Genomic DNA, 9,286 nt, shown 5'->3' on the forward strand with positions numbered 1-9,286 from the left:
TTACATGTGTCTAAGGCTCGATTACCTATCTGCACCCATGTGTGTCATATGTGATAGTTTCCGAGACATGTGTGTGTGGGTGTGTGGTGTGTGGTGCGTGGTGTTGTGTGTGTGGTGTGTGTGTCGTGTGTAGCTGTGTCGGCTGTCGGTGGGTGTTGCCTGGCTGGTGTGGTCGGTGTGTCGTGGTGTGTGGTGTGTGCTGTCGTGTGTTGTGTCGTGCTGTGGTGTGTGTGTGTGTGTGTGGTGTGTCGTGTTTGCCGTGTGTGTGTTGTGGCTGTGCTGTGTGTGTGTGTGTGTGTGTCTGTTGAGATGAGCCAGTCGACATTTGCCAGCACTTCTTCAGAAGATCACAACCGTCACCGCCGCTGCTCCACATGTCAGAAGCCTGCGCATTTGACAGCACGGCAGCTCATTAGAGGAATCACAGGGGCGGGGGCGTTAGCGCCTTAAATGCCTAGGGTTGCTGCAGAGCGTGTAGCTGTCTAACCGCTTACACGATAGGAGGCTTGGCAGTCAGTGTTAGGAAATGTTGCGTGTTGTGGAACAGTAACTAAGCTATGTTACTAAGTACTGTAGCCCCTGCTTATTTCCAAATCGTTAGACACCTGGTATATTTTTTCTTTTTTTTTGGCCACTCTACTATCAGTTATATATACATTCAGCAGCTACTAGATTTAGATGAAAGAGCTCAGAGTTGCTGTAAACAATGATATATCTGAAACAATGGGGTAGGGTGCGTTGGATATTTATTAGCCAGATTTTGCTTATCATGCTTTTCTTTGGTGTGTTAATCAAATCACACTCCAGCTTTTAAGGAAATGTAAGATTTGCGCTTATAAATATGGAATTGAATCTTTAATAGTGCCTTCAGTTTTTCTTTGGCGTTGCCTCCTTATACTTTAATACTTTTTCCTGACGAATACTTTTGATAGCTGTTTGATGCTCAGTTCCTAGATACGCTCTTGGCTGTGTTGTATTCCCGGTTCGATAACAGCGTTGTGGATGATTCAGCCTGCGTCAGCTGACAAGCAGCCCGTTTGGACTGCAACAAGATTGGGTGGTTTTGCATTGGACTGCGGGGATGCGCTCCAAGTGCTTCGCCTCTGCGGTGCCCCTCCAGCCCCGCCGCATCGTGTTGCAATTAAGACGAGGATTTAGGAAGCTTTGCATCGCGATCGCCTCGAGTCCTCGATAATTCATTATTATGAGGGCTGTCTTCGATCAGGAGGCTGAAGTGTAAGCTAACATCAGGCCTGAGAGCTGCCGAAGTAACCATTTCCAACAACACGCTTCTTTCTAGACTATTTTCCTGCCTTTTTAAACTTTTTCTCGCCGTGACATACAGGAGACCAATAGAGGGATACAAGCGAGCTGTGTATTTTTTGCTTGTTGGACCCTGATCACTCTCAGCCGTCTAGTTCATAGGTCGTATACCTCCTGGGTTTTTAGGCGCGAAGTGGCATTAGGACATAGACGCGGAGAGACGAGCGTGAATACGATAATTTCCCACAAAAATCGATTCGATGAAGGTATAATATTTGAGAGGATGCATGACTGTGCTGAGGAGACAGCAGGGCTTTAGGCGTAATATTTTAAAAAAATGTACCAGTCTTCACAAGAAAAGCAGGTCAGCCCGCACAGGGAGTGGCACACTCAGAAAGCCAACTGATTGCGTTCGGGATCTACGGGAGCCTGACAGGCACAGTACGTGAGCGGTTTAATTAAAAAGGGGAGATCTTTGTAGATGGTGCCGTCCCTCTCCACTCCTGTTCCCGGCCCCCCCCCCCCCCGAAAAAGGCCCCCCCCCCCCTCTGTGACAGAGCCCGGATGCTAGGAAATAAATTCAATGTGTCCACTTTTACGTACCAGGTGCTGCCGTCAGGTGCTGAAAAAGTGGCCGACTTCTCTCCCACGATTACATCTCACTTCGCAGGCCCGGCCTAAAACCCAGGAGAATACGTGCACTCGAACCCCATGCATCTCGCCACTGGTCAGACTCTCGGAGTGTTCTCCGTGTGATTTTGTGCCGTTGATTTTCAGAAATTCTAACTCCACCTGAGCAAACACACGTTTATGAGAATACTTATGAGTTCTTTGGCGTTCAGCGCAGATCCATCTCCAAGTATGAACACCACCTTTATGATTTTTTAAGTTAAAGAAGACTAACGTTAGGCCTATAAAGGAACTACCAGCACGTGTCAGCATGACATCACGGTCACCAGCCGCTAAGCTAAAGGTGGGACTAGATGTTGGGCTATAAAGGAACTACAGCATGTCACATGACTTCACGTCACCGCCGCTAAGCCCGCTAAAGGGTGGCTAATGCTTGGGGTCTCTCTCAAGGGAACTACAGCCTGGCGCGTCCGACGGCATGACTTCACGGTCACCAAGCGCTGAGCTAAGAGGTGGCTAATGTTGGCCCTGGGACTAGTAGCAAGAAGATAGCAGCCTCGCGGGGTTAACGCATGACTTCACGCTCACCAGCCTCTAAGCTGAGCAAGCTGGCGTAATGTGGCGTCGGGGGGCCGGGGTTATAAATGGCAACTACGGGCGGCGTCACGATGTTCACGGTCACCACCGCGTGTAAATCGTAAAGGGTGGGGGCTAGGATGGTTGGGGCGCTAAAAGGAACTACAGCTACTCGGTCACATGACTGTCACGCTTCACCACCGCCGTAGCCCTCAAAGTGGGGCCTAATGTTTGGGGCTATAAAGACAGCTACAGCGGACGGTCACACATGGAGCGTTCACAGCTCACCAACCTTCTAAGCTAAACGGTGGGCGCTAATGTTGGTGCTATAAAGGAGACGCTACAGCATGTCACGATGACTTCACGTCCACCTACCGCGTATAGCTAAAAGGCTGGAGCTGAATGTTGGGCGCTAGGTAAGAGGGAACTACAGCCGGATGGGTCACATGACTTGCACGCTGCACCACCGCATAACGGCTAAGTGGCTAATGTGGGTATCAGAAAGGAACTACAGCCACGGGGTCAGCGAGACTTCACGGTCACACTGCTAAGCTAGAAGGTGCTAGATGGGCGATAAAGAACTACAGGCATGTCACATGAGCTCTCACTGTCACCACCGCAAGTGAAAGGGAACGTAGAAAAGACGAGCGGGGATGTCCATGGAGTGTCACGTCGACCGACGCGGGCGAAGGGCTAAGACTAATGTGTGGGTAGGGGTAAAGGAAGCTGACAGCATGGGTCACGAGGGACTGACGTCACCACCGCCGAAGCTGAAAGTGGCTGAAGTTGGCTATAAGAACTACAGACTCCGATGGAACGTCGAGCGTGCGCGCGAGGCGCCAAGGCTGAGGAAGGTAGGGCTGAATGCTATAAGAAGCTACAGGCGAGCGCAGCGATGACTTGCGACGGTGCGCACCGAGCGCGGGCCAGAGGTGAGAGGAGAGCGCGTGAATATTTAGGCTATAAAGGAACTGCAGCACGTCCATCATGAGTACACAATATGTTTTTCTGGTGTTAAGGCAGATGCAGCATGTGTTTGGATATGACAGTGGTTTCTGTGTGTTGTTTTGTGTGATATCTTGCAGAAGTCGTGTTTTTGAGTTTAGCACCATATATGGATAGGTCAATAGGTCTCGGATATTAATTTTTTCTGTTGAACAAATCCCAAGGATACATGTGCAAGATGTAAATGTAAAACACCTGTCCATAAATGCAAAAGAAACATACTGTTATGACTAATATAAGCTATTTAACACAAACTTGCAAATATACAAACAAATTCCTATATTAAAAAATATATACATGTGAATGCAGTAGTAGTCTATGTCTGCATTTACACAACGATTGTCAATAATAAAGACAGATCCTCCTTTGCTCTCCAGTGAAGGTCGGTGTGTATAGAAGACGTGTCGCAAAGTTGACTCACTGAGCAGGAAGCCATCTATACTGCAAAGCCTGAGTCACTGTACGACACAGTCTCCTTCAGAGGTCACATCGCTCCTCCAGCTGTCGCACTTCGCACTTCATCGCTGCTTACGTATCCAGAATTATAAGTCAAGGATGAGCAGACATGGAGAAGCTGCACCTGAGCAGCTACTTCACCTATTTTCTGTTCTTATTTAACTCATTTAAAGAGGCCCTGTTCTTTTTTGTAATGGTTTTTCCTCTCCTGTAGAAATGTACAAATATGAACCTGAAAGTGAACACATTGGCGCCCCATCATTACCATTATTGGGATGTGTTGTCTTTTTTTATTTTAGCACTATGCAAAATGCAAAAGTGCATCATTTTCCATTACGCTTAAAATTTCAGGTCATTTGTTTTTCACAGAACTTATGGAAAATCCAGAGATATTGGCCAAGTTTAAAAATTGTTTCTTTTAAAAGTTCCCTTTAGTTTATTTGTTTTATGCTGTCCTCCTGCTGTACAGCCATCCTCTTTTTTTAAGATCGTGTTTCTCCCGCACCCTTCTCTCCACACACACACACACACACACACACACACACACACACACACACACACACACACACACACACACACACACACACACTTTATCACACAACACACACACACACACACACACACACACACACACACACACTTTATCACACATATTAAAGAGCCATATGGGTCATAATGGAGCTTAATAAATGTGGCTGCTCACACACGGAGGGCAGGGGGCTGAACGAGTGTTTTCCTGGTACATGTGTTTAATTAGCCTCCGCCGTGCTACACCGACGTGAGGAGATGATGTCGAGGGTAATTAAATCAGATGGCAGGAGGACGGGCTGATGCTCTGCACCTGAACGCAACACAGATATTAGTCACACAGGTGGGAGTCTGGGTTATTAAAGCTATAATGTAGATTTAGCTGCTTCTTGCAGGGGAAACGCGTTCACAAGTAAGAACACATTTATTAGGTTCAAAGATGAATAATCAATTCATTCATGTATTGATTTATTATGTAGAAAATTCAGAAAATTGAGATGTATTGCCTTTCTCTGTATTTGTAATTTTGGACTCAGCTAACAAGATATTTAAACACATCGTCTTGGACTTTGACGATGGAAGTTTTTTTTACTATTTTCAGCGATTTTATAGAGCAAAAGCATAGACTTCATAGCAAAACTTAGATTTTAATAACAAATGACTTACTTGTAATGTTAGATTAAAATTGTCAAAATGGGAGAAAAAAAAATACAACAGTATTTGAATAAAGAGAAAAGTACATCGGTTTTACTAAATTATTAACAATTATCTGGCAAGTTGGAAATTATGATTTAAAAAAAAATAAGTATGTGTAAAAAATGCATTCAAGTCGTCTTACTTTTTTACCCAGATTGGTATTAAAAAGTCCTAAATCCAACTTGCTTTAAGCTGCAGTAGTCCTGAAGTTACTCCTTAAAAATTACGAAAAAAAATGTTATGAGTTTAAATAAATATATTAGGTGGGCTAATGAAGAATATTTATATTGTCTAAAAACTCATCTGTTGTGATTGGTCAACAGCTTAGAGATGTCCCTTAGAGATGTCCCGCCCCTTAACCTATTGGTACAATGTGTTGGAGCGCTAGCCAATAGTAGAGCGAGTGTTACAAAGGAATGTCACTATGATCCTGAAGTAAAGAAAGAAGTCAAATGGACGTGATTCAGGCAGGGAGGGAACACAGGGATTTTAGCCTTTGCAGACCATTTACATGCACTAAAACCTATAGAACACACTACAGGAGAATGCCTGATTTAATTTCAATCCAAGTGGTATTAAAGAAGTCCCCAAACCCTTTTAATCTAACTGTAGAAATATGATGCATGATAATTGTCAGATGAGTGGTTGTGATTTAAATCCCGTCAGAGACGAGAATCTGAAATCAATGAGATGTTTCAGCAGAGATCAGTTTGATTACCTGTTAACGATCCTCCCTGATTCACACCCCTTGATCCTCTCAACTGAAACGTGTTACACTGATCCGACATCCTCAACAAACTCACGTCGATACATCGCTCGTTGTTCGGCCTCGAGGGTCAGAATTTGAATTACAGCTGCCAACCACTTTCATCCTGATCAGAGGACGGCTTTCAAACTGGACTAATGTTAAACCAATACATAAAATAACTGTCAACAAATAAGAAAAAAACAATACAGTTCACCAACACTGATACATCTTTAATTCTCACACATACTGTATTCTCAACAACCTCTCTTTTCTTAATTTATCTTTTATTTTATTCTAAAATGCAGAAACTGTTACAAAACCCAATTTATGACGGGTCGAATACATTTCTGATTCTCTCAATTAAAAAACATGCTGCTGGATTATCATGTCAAAGCTTTACTCAAAATTTGAGATAATATTATTTTGGTGCCCATAAAACAGTCCTGTCTGTTTCCCAATGTGAGGATGACTTTAACTTTAGTCTGTGTGTTTCATGTTGGCTGTAAACGCAGATAATGTCTTTAATGTTTTTTGTGTAACTGATTATTTCTCCTGTGTTTCTCTGCAGGTGGAGCGGGAGATAGCCATTCTGAAACTCATAGAGCACCCCCACGTTTTAAAGCTGCACGACGTCTATGAAAATAAGAAATACCTGTAAGTACACCTGTCCTTCTGCATGCACACTGTAACTCTTGATTTAAAGGTCCCCTAATATCCTCTTTTTCAACAATATATTATAGCTCTCAGATATATACAGAACATGTCTCTGAAGTGTTTGGCTCCAAACCGATCATTGTAGCATCCCATTATCCCCTCTGTTTCAGCCCTGTTTCCAAAGTGCTGATTCTGTGTCTGTAGCTTTAAATGCTAATGAGCTGCTGCTGGCCACGCCCCTCTGAGAGATGATTGGTTAACTGACAATAAAATACAATTTATATTTGGGGCGACAACATGTCGATGTGTCCTTGCAAGATACTGAACCCTTAGTTGCTCCCGGTGTGTGTGTGTGTGTGTGTGTGTGTGTGTGTGTGTGTGTGTGTGTGTGTGTGTGTGTGTGTGTGTGTGTGTGTGTGTGTGTCCTAGAATGTGTGAAAGACTGGGAGTATGTAAAGTGTTTTGAGGGGTCACAAATACCTGATAAAGAGCTATATAAGTACAGTCCATTTACCATATTAGAAATTTGATTAAGTTATTTTGTAACTCTTTACATTATTACAGTCAGCTGTGGTAATGTTTAACTCAACAACCGTAGTGCTTAGATCTGATGAATTGGCAGGATTTTAAAATGTAAAAGGTAAACACGTTTTTTAATCAAAAGAAAAATGTCTACTATTCCATTAAACTGGGTTTTACCTGCAGTCATATTTCCCCAATATATGTTATCTTTTGTAGTTAGAGTTTATATTTTGTTCAATATGTCTGTGAATATACCATTACATTTCTAAAAGCCTAACTTCGGTAAAGTTGTTTTGTTCTAATTGGACTTGTATTTCTTCAGTAGATTAGATTTAAGAGTTTGCATAATTCTCTAGGTACAGTAAGATCTGTAGATTAAATGAACCATGGACAAAATCTTGTTTTTTAATCGACCAAGAGTTTCTTTAGACCAGGACATAATTAGCGCTAAGTCTGTGTTGCTAGATTCCATCCAATCCAGTGGGGATCTGCACTAACGTTAGCAAACCAGACATAAACACATTTCCTGTAGAACAAACTACAGGAAAGGGAAAAAACCCGAAAACAGAACTGGGCCTCTTTAAAATGTGTGCGGACAGTTCAGATTGAAGTTGAGCCAACAAACCAAATCTATAAGATATGAAAATGATGTGCCCTGCAGAGCATTTGAACATATACTGGTGCACGGTTCCTCCATGCAGCTGTTTGTGTGTTTTATGAAGGCTTGCGATGCTTTATTGGTCCCCCTCTCCCGTGTATCTTTAATGTATATCCTGTTTTATTGCACACATTAATCTGCTGCGTGTGGCCGCTGCGCTCCAGTGGCACGGCTTAATGCGATGTTCAATAATTGATAAAGGCAGCGGCGTCAAACGGAGCGGGAATTTGTTTTCTTAATGTTGCAGGGACAGGGACGGATGGTCAACAGTTTGCGGGGGGAAATTTCACAAATCACACGTTTCTAATTTGAGGAGAAAACGCTCGAGTAGATCCTTTAATCTGCTAATAAATCAGTGGCAGGGGGAGCGTGCGGCAGGAGCCGGATCAGGGATGTCTCCGGGAAAAATGAATACAGATAAAACATTTTAAACCGCAGGCACACACTCTGAACACAGTGCAGGATTTACATTAAGCATCAATATGGTAACTTCAGCATGTCGTGTACAAATACTAGTTTATGACTCAATTATTTTATTAATGCCTCCTTTATTCTGAGGAGAAATTAACTGGGATTAAGGATATTTACTCGTGAAGGTGAGGTAGTTTCGTTTTTTCATTCTGTTTTTTGAGACTTTGTTTCAAAGGGAAATTGCTGCCCCCTCTTTTACATTACATTATTACATTTCATTTAGCTGACGCTTTTATCCAAAGCAACTTAGAATATTGTATTTATTTATTTAATCGTGTATTTAGCCGAAAGAACGAGATCGCGGGTACAAGCGGCCGAGATGGGTTTTCTCCGCAGGGTGGCTGGTGTCTCCCTTAGGGATAAGGTGAGAAGTTCGGTCATCCGGGAGGGACTCGGAGTTGAGCCGCTCCTCCTTCGCGTCGAAAGGAGCCAGTTGAGGTGGTTCGGGCACCTAGTTAGGATGCCACCTGGGCGCCTCCCTAGGGAGGTGTTCCAGGCACGTCCAGCTGGGAAGAGACCAAGGGGTAGACCTAGGACCAGGTGGAGGGATTATATCTCTTCGCTGGCCTGGGAGCGCCTTGGGATCCCCCAGTCAGAGCTGGTTGATGTGGCCAGGGAAAAGAAAGTTTGGGGCTCTCTGCTGGAACTGCTACCTCCGAGACCCGACCACGGATAAGCGGGAGAAGATGGATGGATGGTGTATTTAGCAGGGACAAAGCACAGTAATGAACACTTAAAACATTCAAATGTATCAAGCGTAACAGTGCCAGATTTAGCTTTGAGCTAATTTCCATCCGCAGTCCCTCCCATAAAACATTTAAGAAAATAACATTTTACAAACAAAATACATGATGTGCAAAAAGTGCAAAAGAGCCAGAGCAGCATCCACGAGTATTTACCACATGGCAGTACAATGTAGCAGCTACGACATATAAAGTGCAATAAGTGCACTCGACCAAGAAGATACAAACTTGAAGAAAACAGAATCATATAAGAACATCAGGTTTCATAGAGCCAAACATTTCAAGTGCTGCTCAACTGGCTTTAGATAAGCCAGTGCTTTGTTAGTATATAAGTGC

Source organism: Notothenia coriiceps, unplaced genomic scaffold (assembly GCF_000735185.1).
Source record: "Notothenia coriiceps isolate Sejong01 unplaced genomic scaffold, NC01 NC01_scaffold00037244, whole genome shotgun sequence".
Taxonomy (NCBI): domain Eukaryota; kingdom Metazoa; phylum Chordata; class Actinopteri; order Perciformes; family Nototheniidae; genus Notothenia; species Notothenia coriiceps.